At 37.0% G+C, this 16,515-nt stretch overlaps 1 pseudogene; it reads left to right on the forward strand.

The window, feature by feature from the left end:
* The first annotated feature begins 9,286 nt into the window (after positions 1–9,286).
* On the forward strand, positions 9,287–10,222 carry LOC123239509 (annotated as a pseudogene).
* The last annotated feature ends 6,293 nt before the right edge of the window (positions 10,223–16,515 follow it).

Genomic DNA, 16,515 nt, shown 5'->3' on the forward strand with positions numbered 1-16,515 from the left:
GACTGAGACTTAATGAAGTCAGTTCATCCCAGTCATCAGTTTTGTCTAGGATATTCAGATGTAAGGCCTCCCTCTGTTCCTTAGGACAGAAAAGTCTTACTACACTCTAGTCCTCACCTTTCCTTCAACCTTAATTTGCATGTGAAGCATCTTTCTTCCTTTAAAACCTTCAGTCAATACATCAACAAACATTTATTAAACACAGACTACATACCAGACACTGTAAGACTCATCTCAAGTTCATTAGTTGTGTGACCATGGCTAAGTCTATTAACCCAATTGCCTCAATTTCCTCATTGGTAAAATGAATTGGAGAAGGAAATGTCAAACTACTCTAGCAACTCTGCCAAAAAAAACCCAAATAGGCTCACAAAAGGTCAGATAAAAACAATAACAACAACAAAGAAGAGGAATTGCTCAGATCTCTCATTTCACCAATGACCTAAAACAATTAGGCTCCTATGTAGAAAAACTAGGCCAAGGTTGAAGCAGTAAGAATAATTAATAATAATAATAATGGCAATACTATTTAAATAGAGTGTTAAAATTTGCAAAACATTTTACATATTTTAACTTATTTATCTTCACAACAACTGTGGCAGGAAGATGCTGATTTTTTTTTATTGATAAAGTAACTGATTCAGAGAGAAAGTTAGTAATTTGCCACAAGTCACAAAACTAGTTAAGTATTTGAGGCAAGAGTTAAACTTTGGTCTTCTTGAATTTAAGTTTCATTCTTCTTCTTCTCCATCACTTAAAATCCCTCTCTGACTGACTTGCTGGGCAGTATTCTTTCTCGATGAGCTCCCTTTACTTATCTTGAACTCAATCCTGCACAAATTTCTTCATCTATAAAATGAGAATAATGGTAGTGCCTACCTCACCGTATTGTGTGGATCTTTGATTCTTTTAAATAGTCTCAGGGTATAACTAGTAGCTGCATACCCCTCTAGTCCCAGATGTATAGACACTTTTCTTGTGCTGGCCAACACCACAGAGAATATCCTGGACCTCTAATTACAACTGAAATCTTTTCCAAAAATGGTTGACATTTGGTTAGCAGCAGTTATTCTTTGTAGTTGTAGATTAGTTTTCTCATAGAAAAAATGTGTAATTATAAGTGGGAAACATGTAAACATGCTGTCAATTTTCACCAATTAAAATGAAAGACTTATTTGGCCCCAGAAAAGTGTGACATTCTAAAAGGAAACTAACAACTCTGCCAAAGATTGCTCCTTTTGAATGATGCCTTTTGGAAGTATACATCAATTCACCATATCCAAAGGCAGAAAACTATGTTTGAAATTCACTGTGTAGGATCACCATGGATGATTGAAATTTATAAAATTTGGTTAAAATATATTTCCTTTCCCCCTCTTCCTGAACTTTAAGGACTACTTTAAGGTTCTCATCAAGTTCTCATCATGTGTCATCATCACGAGTGACCATCACCATCATCATCATCATAATCATCATCTTTATATAGTAACCCTTACCTTCTGACTTACAACTGATCGTAAGTATTAGTTCCAAGTCAGAAGAGTGGTAATGGCTAAGCAATTGGGGTTAAGTGACTTGCCCAAGGTCACACAGCTTGGAAATGTCTGAGGTCAGATTTGAACTTATTTCCAGACCTGGCTCTCTATCAGCTAAGCTACCCAGCTGCCCCCATGTGTCATCTTACAATGCAATTATTTAAGTGTGTACAGTGAGGTTTGGCTGATAAGAATTCTACACCTGGAATTTGGAAGATCTACTTTTTAATCTTGTTGTTAACATTTGTTGGCTGTAAAACACTAGGCAAGTTATTTAACTTCTTTAAGCATCCTTTAAGCATTCCTGTAGCACCTATTTCAACAAATCATTGAGGGGTTCAGCTGAGATAATCTATACAGGGTATCTTAAAATTCTTATTGTTGTTTTAAGCTCCCTTTAAAGGGCAAGAAGAGTTGTGGTACATGGGGTAAAGAGTGCTTTTCAAACCACACACTTTCTATTATTCTATTTTTTTAAAAATTCTGTTGATGCCCATATCAAAAGGGAGGGGAGAATGAGTGTGAAAATTCAGTTCATTTTTTAAAGAGGTTAAAAATTATTCTACATGTAATTGAGGAAAGAAAAAAATATTAAAAGAAATCTCTGTTGGTGCCTAACATAGTGTTCAGCTGGTCCCATTCATTTTTTTTCCTTGAATTTTTTTCAGCTCTCTTGAAAGTTCATTCTGATATCTCTGCCTAAGATGGAAAAGTTCAAAGTGCTTTTGTGATGAGATATTAATAGGCTTATACTTGTTCCCACTCTCCAAATGGTATCTTTTCTCATCTCAAAGAGCAAAAAGGAAATAACATCTAACCAATTTTATATTATTTTTCAGATATCAAATTGCCTATTTTGGTCAAAAGGTGAAGACACATTGCGGAGGATTTCAGCACCTCCCGTCATCCATTCAAGTCATCTGATAGAGAAAGTTACAATGTGGAACTGCTTCACTGTAATGACAATGAACATTGTCTGGGACCTGACAGTGGGGCACCTGGGCCACAATAAGGATGACAAATTTCAAAGATGATAAAAAAAAAAAAGCAAGAAATCCTTGTAATGCAAGCACCCTACTAGACATAGAGGAGGGCACTCTGAGGGAGAAATAAGCAATTATATTTTATCAAATGCAGATACTATTTTGGGGAATTAAAAGCAGAAGAGAGGAATAAGAGAAAGGGGGAGGTTTAGGAGGAAGCCAGAGGATGGCTAGGGTCCCCGTCTCCTTAGGAACATCTTTGACAAGTAATAAATGAACAATGAAAACTCCTTTTCAGGGATACAGTCACACTGTCATATTCATTATGACCTAAACTATAAGTTTCTGAAGGTCAGAGACTTCTTATTTTCTAATTTTCCCAGAAAGATACAGCTCTTCTGCTCATAATGGTAGCTCAGAAAATGTTTGGAATAATTGATGCAAGTATCATAGTATACATTTCTTAACTTTTATATAATATGAAACATTTTGTAATGACTGGAGAGCTGGCTTGGGAACCAGGAGCACCTGGGTTCATGTTCTGCTTTTGACACATGATTGTGTGATCCTGGACAAATTCCTTAACCTCTCAATAAGTGTTACAGGCAGCTCTATAAGACTATAAATGTCAGAGAAGGCACCAATCTGTTTTGGTAGAGGAGTTCCTTATTGTAAGCTCTCTATATAAATGAAATCATAGGTCTAGTGTCTATCCCTATTTATAAAGAATTTTAAGGTTTACAAAGCACTTTATGCATATTTATCTCTTTTGATCCTCACAACAACCCTAGAAAGGAAGGTACTATTGTTACCCCCATTTCTCAGATAAAGAAACTGGGGCTGAGAGAGATTAAATGACTTATACAAGGTTGAACAGCTGGTAAGTACCTGAATCAGGACCTAAATTAAGGTTTTCTTTTTTCAAAGTATAGCATTCTGATCACTTGGCTACCTAGTTTCTTCATAGGTTAAGGAAGGTAATTAATAGGGTGAGTAGCGAGGGTCTTTTTGTTGTTTTTCAGTCATTTTTTTGTCATGTCTGATTTTTCAAAACCCCATTTGGATTTTTCTTGGCAGATTATGTGCCCTTTCCTTCTGCAGCTCATTTTACAGATGAGGAAACTGAAGCAAATGAGGTGATGTGACTTGCCTAGGGTCACCTCACTAGTAAGTGTCTGAGGCCAGTTTAAACTAAGGAAAATGATTTTTCCTGACTCTAGGTCTAGCACTATATCCACTATATTACCTAGGTGATCCAGGGTCCTTCTATACTGATCAATTCAAAACTCAACTATAATAAGAAGTTATGTCATCCTTGCTTGACAGTGTTACTCACCACCCTACCCTCGGCCCTTAACTAGCCATCAAGAATGGGATTCAGATGAAAAAAATGAGCAATTAAAACTTCTCAAATACAGATAGCATTTGGGAAAAATAAAAATAATACAGGGGAACCAGAGAAGGAAAATTGTTTGGAAGGAGGGCAAAGGCTAGGGTACCCATCTCCTTAATAGACCATCTGAGACTCTGAAGCTGCCAAATTTTATCAAATTCCCATCAGTATTTGTGTGTGTGTGTGTGTGTGTGTGTGTGTGTGTTTTCTGACCATAATTAAAAGTGGTTACCTCTTAGGTCAAGTTGATTTCATAAATACCTTTTTGCAAAAATAGCTACCTGTTAATTGGCAATATAGTTTTGTTTGTTTTACTTTTTTTCTTTTGATGAGGCAAAGAGCATGGCCACCTATTGCATGATGTTCATTATTGGTGAAATATAGACACTTTTTAAAACCAGCACTGGATGGGGATTTACAAGAGGGGTGTGTTTTACTTTTCATATATCTGAAAAGCAGTTCATGAAATAAGTCTTCCAGCTCTGCCTTTAGAATCATCCTTCTTTGATGAGGGCTCATACTGAGTGTCCAGGACAGCCAGTGTTGCCCCCTTACTTATTCTGAGTGAAGCAATAATTTGTTAGTTATAGGAAGTATGTGAAAAGGTAGAAAAGCCAATCCAGATGAAGAATGTTGGCTCCATTGTATGGAAAAAGTGCTTTTGAGGAGATTAAATGCCCAAGTTAGAAATGACAAGCATTTGTGATGGAAAGAACATTAACCTGGATTCCTGTCCTGGCTCTGTCATTGAAGTAACTTGTGTGATGGTGAGGACTTGACTTTACTCTCTGGTTCTCAGTTTCTTATGTTTAAAATAAGGACATAATGATCTTTGAGGTCTTTCTCAGGTTTCTTTGTTTTATTCCTTCCTTCTTCCTTCCTTCCTTCCTCCTACTTTCCTTCCTTCCTTTTCTTTCTTTCTTTCTTTCTTTCTTTCTTTCTTTCTTTCTTTCTTTCTTTCTTTCTTTCTTTCTTTCTTTCTTTCTTTCTCTCTCTCTCTCTCTCTCTCTCTCTCTCTCTTTCTTTCTTTCTTTCTTTCTTTCTTCCTTTCTTTCTTTTCTTTCCTCAAGGAATTCACAATTTAATCCCTTATTATTGTGGGTAAATAAATTAACCTCCATGAGACTCATCTGGAAAAAGTGGGTGGTCAAATTAAATGATTTAAATTGATGATATATTATTTGTTAATATTTAAATATCATTTATATCCCACTTTATAGAGAGGGCAAAACAGAAGCATAGCCAAAATAGTTCACATTTCTTTGAAGCTTTAAGTTTTCCATTGTGTTTTCCTTAAAACAAGCTTATAAGACAGTTCATGAATTATTATTATTATAATAACAATGAGAAAAAATGTTCAGTAAGGTTGCCCATATTTCATATAACTATCAGGGTGAAATCTGAACTTAAATCCATGACTTAGCTTTTTCTACTATCCCAGTTATTGAAGGCTACAGTCTTTAATGGCTACAGAATGAAGATACCAAACTTGAAATTCAAGAGAAAACATCTAGTTTCATGAGTTTGTGATATAGAATCCTTCAGGTAGTTAGGTGGCACAATTGATAGAGTCCTGGCCCTGGAGCCAGGAAGATCTGAGTTCAAATCTGCCCCTAGACATATTAGCTTTTTAACTCTGGGCAAATAACTTTACCTTGTTTTCCCCAGTTTCATCATCTATAAAATGAACTAGAGAAAGAAATGGCAAACCATCTTATGTCTTTGCCAAGAAAACTCCAAGTGGAGAAGAGTGACTGAAATGACTGAATATCACACAAAAACATGATTAAACAACTGAAAAACAGCTAAAGAAAGAAATATAGGACACTGATTCTCTTAGGATTGAAATAATTTCTGGTCCCTGGGCCCAAGGTCTTATGAGAATTTGCATGATTATTTTTCTCAACTCACAACACTCCATAGAGGGGAAATAAGAACAAGTCTATTGTCTCCATGGCCTCCATGGAAAAGTAAGTTAGGGGAAACAAAAGTTGGTGTCCTAGAAAAAGGACATTGGCAAACCTGAAGCAAATATTTATATTTTGAGGCACATGGAGATGAGAAGATATACATGAAACCTAACACTAGTGACGTGACTAGGATGAATAGGTTGCAAACATTTTATGGCCATTCTTTTTGGACATCAGGCTCTTCACTCACTGATACTTTGCCACATATAAGTACTACAGATAATGACAAATCCTGCCAATAAAGCTTTTCTATTGTCAAATTGTGTTCACATGTCCTATATTTATAACTATGTCTGTGGAGAGAGACATTTAGTACTATGGTAAAAGCTTTTTTTATTTTTTTTTCCCCTGACTCATCTTGGAAAGCATTGTCATTCTACAATGCCATGTTACAATGCTAAATGTTATGAGTTTTCTGAGGTGGTGGGTTTAAGTCAATAACACTAAGGCAATTTTCTGAAGCTCAAGTATGAATCAGAATCTGACTCAGTAAAGCACCCTCATTTCCTCCCACCACTTCCCCTCAAGATCTCTCCCTACCTCCATACCCCCCACACTATTATTATTCAGACATAAACATGGGGAATTAAAATTTGAGACTTGTGTGCATTCTCTTGTATGGGCTCACTTTCTCCCCCACTTTTAAAAAATTCCTTTTCTTTTATATACTTCTTCCCCCTTGGACAGAGAATGAAAATGAAGGGGTATGTGTCTGTGTGGAGGGGGGTTCCCTTTCTTCCTTCTTCCTACTCTACCAACAAAAAATGGCTTCCTAGAAAAGAAGCTAATGGAAAAAGAGGGCATGACCACATAGCTTTGGCTTGTACAGGCAAGTCTGAGTTTGGAGTTTTCTGGCTATTTCTTGATTAGCATCTTCTGTCCTTCTGTTTCTTTTTTTGAGCACAGGTTGGAGACTCAGTCTTAAGAATACATAATATTATTTGTTAAATAATGAAGGTGGATTTTCTCTCCTTAGAAATTGTGAGAGTTTTTAAGCCAATCTAATATCCATATCTGCCAATTATTTTCCTACCAAGTGAATCTGTATAATGCAATAAATCAACAAATATTCATTAAGCCTTTATGATGTGCTAGGTGTTTATGGTCACTCTGGGCACAAAGACAAAGTGAAAAAGTCCTTGCCTTCAAGGAGATTACATTATTTGAAGTGAAAGTAGAAAACTAAAAATGAGGAATCCTGGGTTCTAGCCACAACTCTATTATTATCTAGCTTTGTGGCCTTAGGAAAGTCATGCCTGTTTTCTTTTATATACTTTCTCTCCCTTGGACTTCTAGCACAAAATGTGGTAATGAAGAGAAAATCTCTCCAGGGAGAGATTTCCTGCTTCAATTGATTCTTGGCTCAATCAATCCTGGCTCTTCCCCAGAAAATGACCAATATTGGGCTTGGAGGACAGAGAAAGGCCTGCATGTGTCTTTATATTTTCCAATTTTCTTCTTATGTGATTATATAATTAGTTGCCCTCTTGATAGCTTTAAATCTCTATGTCTCTGAAGGTTGGGGGTAAAAGACACACCTATATTTTAAACTATGTTGAATATCACTGGGGTCATTGCCCTTTGTTAAAGGATAGGTCCCTCAGGAACTGAGAAAGTCCACTCCTATAAAAAGCAGAATACTTCCTCCTAGATCTAATATCTGCCATTTTTTCTAAGACCAATTATTATACTACCTTGAGTACTAGGACTTGGATTCATGCATATCTTCCTTTCAAAAAGTTAGAAAGAAATAAAGTATCAATCAGCTCTGAAAATATCACCGAGAATAGCTAAGCAAGCAAGTTTTAACAGATAATTCACAGCTCAAGCATTCTATGGGGCCATGTTTCCATGATTCTATGAGCTGCTAACAATTTAAACTTGTATTCTAGAGGAAGCATTAGCATTTCTATGCTACATAGAGGTTAATAAAATTTATTAACAAAAGAATCTTCTGTTGGAACAGCACAAAGGTATCTTAGCTAGTCAAGCTTTATGACTTCCCTGTAAAAGAGACAGCAGCAATCCTATTCTATATTATCATAAGATAGAATATGAAAAGGAAGAGTGATTAAAGACACCTGGAGGTCAATGGTAGAGCTCATAAAAGAATTTAGACTTGAGGTAGCTTTAAGGAAGAGCTCTGAAGTTTGATTGCAAAGCTTAATGCAAAAAAAAAAAATAGAACTCTACATGCTAAATAATGTATGTAAATTCACCTTCTTCAGGAAGTTTTCCCTAATAATAACTGGCAGATATGGAGTACTTTAACATTTTCAGGTCAGTTTATAAATACAACAAGGGTTGATCAGGGAAACCTCAGGTAAGTTCCCCAATAAAGATGGTGACATTACTTCCCATGGAGCTAGAGTTATACTCCAGCCACTTGTGAAGAGTACATAGGGAACTCATCTATTTGGTCCCCAGTGATTAGGGCTATCTTCTGCTAATTGAGTGAATGAGCTTCAGAAAAGTTACTTCTTTTCTAGGAAACCATCCTCTTTTGGTTCATAAGACTGTCAATAGACCAGCCCTACCTTTTCAAACACTTTCTTTTCATCCTTTCTCCTGTGAACATCAGAGAAGAGTGAAGCAAATGGGATGGGGAAGAGAAGGGGATTCCACTCTGTCTTCCAGTATCTAAATCCTATTGTCAGGAAATGGATACTTGAAAGAAAATCATTTGGTAATGGAACACAATTCCAAATTGAACAAGACCTTTTTGTGACAGAAAATTGAGTCCTTGAACATGCCAGTACTAGTTTTCTTCTTCATTCTATATTTTGAATATATATTTCAGAAATTCTCAATCCTGAGACTTGATGAAGTGCTTTGTAAACTACACATACTCAATAAATGTCAGCTAACATGAATGGCTATAGTCATTTATTCAAGCATGTCTAATTGACATGTTGTTCACATGGCCAGATTGAGGAATGGGTGACTTAACTTGGGTACAATTATTTTTGAATTATTTAAAACCCTAAAAAATAGCCTCCACCATAAAGGTTAAGACATTCTATGGGCTTCACTTAGCTTTTCTCAGCTGAATCTGTTTAGGTCTCAGCGTAACTTGCATCATGGCCTCATTTCGCTTCGTGCTTCGGCGCTTAGAGAGTGAGGGGGCCCTAGAGCCTAGTTAGTCTCAGTTTCCTGTCCTTGGCGAAGCCTCGGGCTGCGGACCGTCTTTTCCCCGCTCCCCCTCCATCTCCTTCCTCCACCGCATGGGAGACCTATAGGTAGAACCCCCCTGCCTGAGAGCTGCTTGAGACTCTGCTAGTATATCACTAGCTGCAGAATGTTCCCTTTTGACATCTTTGTCTTTATCTGCATAACTTCTATAGACTTTCGCGTTGGGAATCCGAGTTCTTCATATCTAGGGAAATGCTTGGATCACAGTCATTCATGGCATCCAGAGAACCAGATGTGCCTGCCATTGAGCACAGTGCAGATGGGCTTCTAGGCAAGATGTCCCTACCAATTGGAATGCATCGTCGGGCATTCAGTAATGATGATGTACTGGAGGATCCTACACTGCTGACTCCGCCTTCATCTGACCTGTGCAGTAAGATTCTAGGGAAAAAGCCCGTCATCTCAGATCGGAAGTACCAACAGCTTTCCAAGGTTAGGGATGGAGAAACTAGTTTGTCCTCTCCTTCCATAACCCCCTCAGCTTCCGGTGACCAAATGAACAAGGTCCCAGTGGTGAAGGCCAAAGCTACGCACATCATTATGAATTCTCTAATTAAAATAGACACAAGAGAGCACCCAATGCTATGAACAGCAAGCAGGACTGAGAGAGAGAGGCAGGATATGCTCCCCATAAAGGCCTTACCACAGAAGAAGCCAAGTACCATCATGTGGCGGAGGCAGTCCATAAATTGAAGTTTCAAAATGGAGAAATAAAAAAGATGATCGATTGACCATTTCAGCCCAGTCCACTCCAAGTAGCACACTCCATTCTTCTCCCAGGCAAAAGCCCAGAGGTTGATTTGCTCATGGATCTTCTAATTCTTTACCGGGGCCTAGACATCAGCAGTATGGACTCTGGAAATGGTGATAGAGACAAACCCTCATCTGAAAAATGGAGCCTTTTTTTTTTTTGGACCAAGAACCCTTCAGAAATCTGATTCAGGTTTCAGTATCCAGACCTACAAAGGCACTCAGAAACCGTTACCAGTGGAGCTAATTTGTGCTCAGGCTACTAGAATTGCAGAAGACCCAGTGGCCTTCAAGCCACCTAAGATGGACCTTCCAGTAATGGAAGGAAAGAAACCAGCTCCACGTGTCCATAATCTCAAACCAAGAGACAAGAATGTGTTGACTCCCACAGGGTTCTAAAGCTCCATTTTCATATGAGCAAAGTTGCATTTCCTGTTGACCCACAGTTATGTAGAGAGAGGGTATTGTAGGCAGACTTTTCCTTCTTCCTATCCATCTTGCACTTGACATAGGAAAGATGTCATTCATTTACAATTCTGCTGATGAAGATAGTATTCCTGGGGAGGTAGTGATTGTTTCTTTAAATATTTGTAGCAAAGCTTGACTCTTTCTAATACTAGAACTATTTTGTAAAGACCCAAAGTTGATCTGAATAAACTTCTCACAGTACAGTCAACCACACCCAACTATGGATCTTTAGAACTAGATTGCAAGGAATAAGAGGAATAATTAAAATCTGGTAGACTTTTGTTCTGAATATTTATCCAAGGTAAATATATTTGTTTGGTGGTTCTTTTCCTTCATAAGTAATATTCCCATTTTCCAGCTTAGATGTTGTGTATGCTTCTTGGAAAATCAAAGCTGGTCTAGAATCAAAGCAACAGTTCAGGAGCTTTGTGTCCTGGTCTCTAATGGGGAATGCCCATTGGAAATGGAGACTCTGACACTAACTTATGTCAAAGATATTTAAAAGTATCATTAGTCCTTTGGTTATAGGCTTGAAGCAAGAGGAGATCTGGTCTATCCTGCCTCCTACCAAAGTGGGCTTTACTTTTTGGAACCCTCATACATTGTCGTTTGTGACTGGAATGGTGAAATCTTTGCTGCTTCTAGTGAAAAGGGTGGTCATTGTTCATTTTGGCAATAAGCTAAAAAAAAGACATTCCATGGAAAACTTAAAGGAGGATATGGACAAGAATAGCACAGGTTAAGAATGGCATGAAAGGACATGAACCAGTGGAGAAAATAGCCATACGAAAAGATAATTAATTCATTAAAATCATTATTCATCTGTCATTTTCAAGGCGAACCAATGGTATCATGAGATGATATCTTGACTTGTAAATAAACTTGATTTAAATGAGACAGAATTGCATAAAGTCTTCAGCCTCATTCTCTCTTCCAGTCATCCAAGTCCACTGCCAAGACAAAAGCAATGGCCAAGGCAACAGTGGATGACCTTGGCATTTTCAATATCCAACCAAGCTTCAATAACTTTGCAGAACCTGCTGCCTAATGGTTGTTGGAACAAATTGTTTTCATTTGCCCATTCCATCGGGGAGAAATCTTCATCTTCCAAAGTCACTGATGGGTTTGAAGCCTAGTTTAGCCCATCTTTCAAGATGACTTTATTAGAATTGTTTCCTACTGCATGTGCTACAGCATTTTGGATCTGCAGGTGAGAGTTAGGTAAAAGGTAGAGATCAGAAGTGGATAAGCATCCCTGAAAAGGGCTCACAAACCCTTTAATAATTACATGGTAGTCAATGATCAATGACCAGACTCCTGCTACTTGCATTAGCAGAAAGATCTCCTTACCAGTGAAATCATGGATTGATTCCTTATTCTTATGTTGAAAAGACTGTGATAGGCATGAGTGGTGGGGAGTACAAAAGGTCTTTCATATAGGTTCCCTGCTCTCAGAGTGTATTATATTAGTTTCCACTGTTATTTTGATTTCTAAGTTCTTCCAATAGTAAAATAATTTGTCAGCAATTGAAATACATAATAAGCTATCCTTGCCTATCTGGTGCAGTGTGTAACCTCTCTTTCAACAGCCAGCTAATGATATCAAAGAACCCAGGTTCAATGCCATCTATTCCTCTGGCATTCCATTCCAGTGCTCAGCACAGACCACATTCACAGAAATGCTGAATGACTGACTTAGAGATAGGGAATACCACTATGCACTCTGCCTAAGGGTATGTGGAGTTGATAATGGAGCCTAGCCTTCCTGTTGAGTAGAGTTAGAAACAAATGAGGAGGGCAAGGAGGCTAATTGAAGTGGCAGGAGCAGAAGTCAGTATGTCCATTCATCATGGTGGGATAATTGGACCAGAAGAGAGAAGACCTGGCTGGGTCTTAATCCTGATTTTGCTTTTAGCAACATAACTCAGTTTATTCATCTGTAAAATGAAGAAGTTGGACTAGATGATCTTTATGTTATCTTTCAGCTCCAAAAATCTATGAATCTTTGCTGGCAGTTATTGACCCTAGTTTGACATGATCACATCTTCATTGCAAGTTTCATACTTCTCACTGTCACTTGAAAATTACCTACCCTCCTTGCTTTTCATTTAGAGTGGGGAGAGATGACTCTATTAACTAGGTAATAAATAGCTTTCTTGCTCAGTTTTCCCATTAAAAGACTAATAAGGGCCACAAAAAGGCAGCTTCCCTAAGAAACTAGATCTACAGCTTTCAATAAAGAAACCCATGAAATTCTGTAGATATTTTTCAGCATTGGTTTTTTAATGTCAAATAACAAGACCTACTTCAGCACTTATTTTATATATTCCATAAATCAAGACTTCTCACCAAGTAGTTTTCATCCTGGGCCTATTTTGTTAGCATTTTTTTTCTTCTGCCTATACTCAAAGATCTCTTTTATCCTACCAAGGATAACCAAACGTTGCTTTGCTGGAGTTTATTTTCTAGTATAAATATGCCGACAGCTTTTCTTTCCCTTTGGTCTATGTCAAGGAACCATTTTATTATGCTGGGAAAATGTATGCCATAATGCTGTCCTAGACACAACTTTTGTTCCTGCTCAGTGTTGGCAGGGAAGTACAATATTTTGTTTTAAGAAATTGCGTTCCTCACGGAATTCATATATGACTCATCTCCAAAGTAAAGTGACTCTGTTCTCCTCACTTCCTTATTCACCACCCCCAACACACACACAAACCAGTGTAATAAAAACAATAAATGCAGCATTAGAAACATACCTGCAAATTGGAACATCCAAGCAGAGTGAATTATGAACTTAGAGCCTGGCTTCGGAAGTCAGAAAGATCATGTATTTGAATATTGCCTCAGACATTTACTAATTCAGTGACTGAAGGCAAGTCATTTATCTCTTTGGGCCTTAGTTTCTACTTTTGTCCAGTGAAGGGGTTAGAGTCATTAAAATGAAAAGTCCCATTGACGTCTAAATCCACGATTCTATAAACTTATTTTTTTCTAGTTCATTATAAGGATTTGAAAAAAGTCTTGCTGCTGAGATGCAAAAACTAGAGAGGAACACGGGGCAAGGTGAAATGAAGTTTATAAACTAGATTAAAGATTTTCAATCTCAGAACTCAACCATTTGTGGATTATTTAGTTATTTGAATAATCTAGGCAACAAGAGATATTGGAAGGAAGTTCTTGTGTGTTTCTGAACCCTTCCTGGATCCCATTTCCAATTTATAATGGGACTAGTAAATGAAAACATATGTATACATTAAGAAAGTGCATTACTATTGTAATAGTGATTTAGCAATAAAAAAGAATTCTGAAAAATATATTTTGAATTTCAAAGATTATTTTATTCAAAAAGAATAAGAATAGATGGTTCTAAGAAAAGTAGCCTTTATGTTGTTGCTATTCAGTCATTTTCAGTTGTATCTGACTCTATGTGACCCCATTTGAGGTTTTCTCTTCAGCAGAGATACTGGAGTAGTTTGCCTTCTCCTCCTCCAGATAATTTTTCAGATGAGGAAACTGAAGCAAAAAGGATAAGTGGCCTGACTAGAGTCACAGAGCTAGCAAATCTTTGAGGACAAGTTAGTCTTCTTGACTTCAGGTCCAACATTTTATCTACCGCACCACCTAGCTGGCACCTTGTATTATTTTTACTTATTTTTAAACTACAAAACTGATCAAGGAAGCTACTTATTTCCAAAGTAATAGACTCACTTTTGTATACGCTAATCGAAGATCAAGGAGGCTGGATAATTTTATTTATAATATAATTAGTTATAATCAGTGTAACAACTGATTGATAACTTATAAGACTTAGCACCAACCATCACTCAATAGCATTTCCTCCTTTGCAGTTCATCTAATCATATTACCCTGAATGGTTTCTGGTCTGTGTCATCAGCAATATATAAATATATATATATATATATATATATATATATGTATATATATATATATATATATTTATATATGATGACCTTCCATTTTATCATTGAATTTAACACCAACTTGTCTTCCTCTCCTCTGCAAATCATACCCTTCAATATTCATGACAATGATCCATCCAGTCCTTATTGGTCTTGCCCTGTACAAGATGAGACAGGCACATTTAGGCAAAAGTTCATAGTGGGGAAAATATTAGGATTTTAGTGGAATGCAAATTCAATATGAATTAAAAGTATAGAGAAAAAGCTCATGTGATCGTCAGTTGCATTGAGAGCCATAGTGTCCAGAATTAAAAACATGATACTTCTTCTGTGATCCAACCTGGTCAGAAATAAATTTATGAGATTGATTAGGTTTCATTTCCTTTAATTTTGAAGAGACTTCCATCTTGGACTTACTTCTTCATGGATAGCAAGTTGTAGCAGTAAGAAGAACAGCAAATTCTGGAATCCATCTTCAAACTAAGAGAGGAATTTAGATGACTGGACTGGGAATAGAATGGATACAGCTGGAGGAAGTGGAAAGTAGTCTATCCCAGAGAAGAAGTTGAATCCAGATCAGGTCCCTACCTATCAGCTGGGGTCAGTTGGGAGAAGCAGAGTTCAACTCATAGTTTTATTCTCTACCTGATCCATAGGGACATTCTCAACAATATTTAAAATCTCGTTAACATTCCTTTCTGTTCCCCTTATACTGGCTGGGAGAAGGGTTAAGGAGGAAAGTAAATAATAATAATAATAATAATAATAATAATCTCAGACATTATTTCAGCTTATTATTTGAAGCATTGTTTCTTTTGAATGACTACTTAGAAGTTCTTAAACTGAGTTTAGCAAATCACATGACTATTAATTGTGAGTTATTGGATCAGATAAGTAAATTAAGATGCATGGGGTATTAATTTTTAAGCTAAACTAAGTGGAGAGAGACACTTATATTTTTCATTAATTTCTGTGTATACAGCAAAACATGTTTCCTAGATAAAAAAAAACAAAAAAAAAAGAACTAATGACCAGTGTGATTGTTCCCATGTACATTTTAGAACTGCGTTTGGCCTAGTTCTCAGAGATACTTTGAAACCATATATTGCATTTGAATTATTTTATATATTTATCTTATATGTTGTTTTTATATTTTTTATAATTTCTTGGCTAACATAATTTTTTGTAGTTACTATGTGGGTACGTATGCACAAATGTAAATATTCTTTAAAATTACCATTTGTAAGTAATTAAAAGTCTTTCTCTGGTTCTTTATTTTCAATTTAGATGAATTTTTTGTTGGATTTATTCTGAAAGGAATGTTAAATTAAAATTATTGTTTCATTACCTGTTGTGCAATTCAGTTAACATATCTTTATAAATTTAGATGCTATGGCATTTGGTACATCTCTGCTTAGTATTAATATTAATTCATTGTTTATGATTTTTTTAAGCATGATCTAATTTCCTCAGTCTACCTCTATGATATTGTAGGATATTTTTTCTTTATCTGTGGCAGGATTGTAATTCCCACTTTTGAGAAACCACATTAGAGACTCTGATTCTCCCTCTCTCTCTCCCTCTCTCTCTCTCTCTCTCTCTCTGTCTCTCTTTCTCTCTCTCTTTCTATTGTCTCCTCTTTTCTCTCTCTCTTATTATGGGGAAAACCAGGGGAGTTACCTTAAATATTATTTGTGGGTTCAGTGGGGTGGATAGGAGAAAGGAAGGAACAATGGGTAAGATATTACAAGCCAGAGAACCAGGTTTAACTACAAGGGGAATGACCATTGACAGAAATGGCAGTTAAGCCTGACTGTCACTCTGCCCCACCCAGCCTGGAACAACCTCAAAGTGTTAAATACATTCAATGAGGACTTTAAAGTACTAGAAAACACACAGGGAAACAGTTTAATTGTAATATGAGGGGATAGTAGAGGGGGTGAGGTGAAACTATATCTAACTGCCCAGACTGGAGCCAAAAAGGGTAAATTCCTTAGCCAACCTGGCTTCTGCCAGGTTTTGACAGCTTGGCTAAGGACCTGAGGAAGAGGGCTTGGATTTTGGTTCTCACAACTGTTCCAGAGATGTTTTCAGGATGCCAGGAACCAAATCCTCCAGAGCTGATGATCCAAAGTAACCAGGTAGGGAGAGATGTCTGCAAACTATCCACCAGATCACAGGCCACTTCCCTACACAGAGTTGACTTGCAGGATTGATGTCTTCTGCCTTTTCAACCTTCACCACTCTCCAAGATCCCAGGTCAAAACGGGCTACGGATTGCACTTCTGCTCTGAATGCCTC

Source organism: Gracilinanus agilis, chromosome 3, assembly GCF_016433145.1.
Source record: "Gracilinanus agilis isolate LMUSP501 chromosome 3, AgileGrace, whole genome shotgun sequence".
NCBI lineage: Eukaryota > Metazoa > Chordata > Mammalia > Didelphimorphia > Didelphidae > Gracilinanus > Gracilinanus agilis.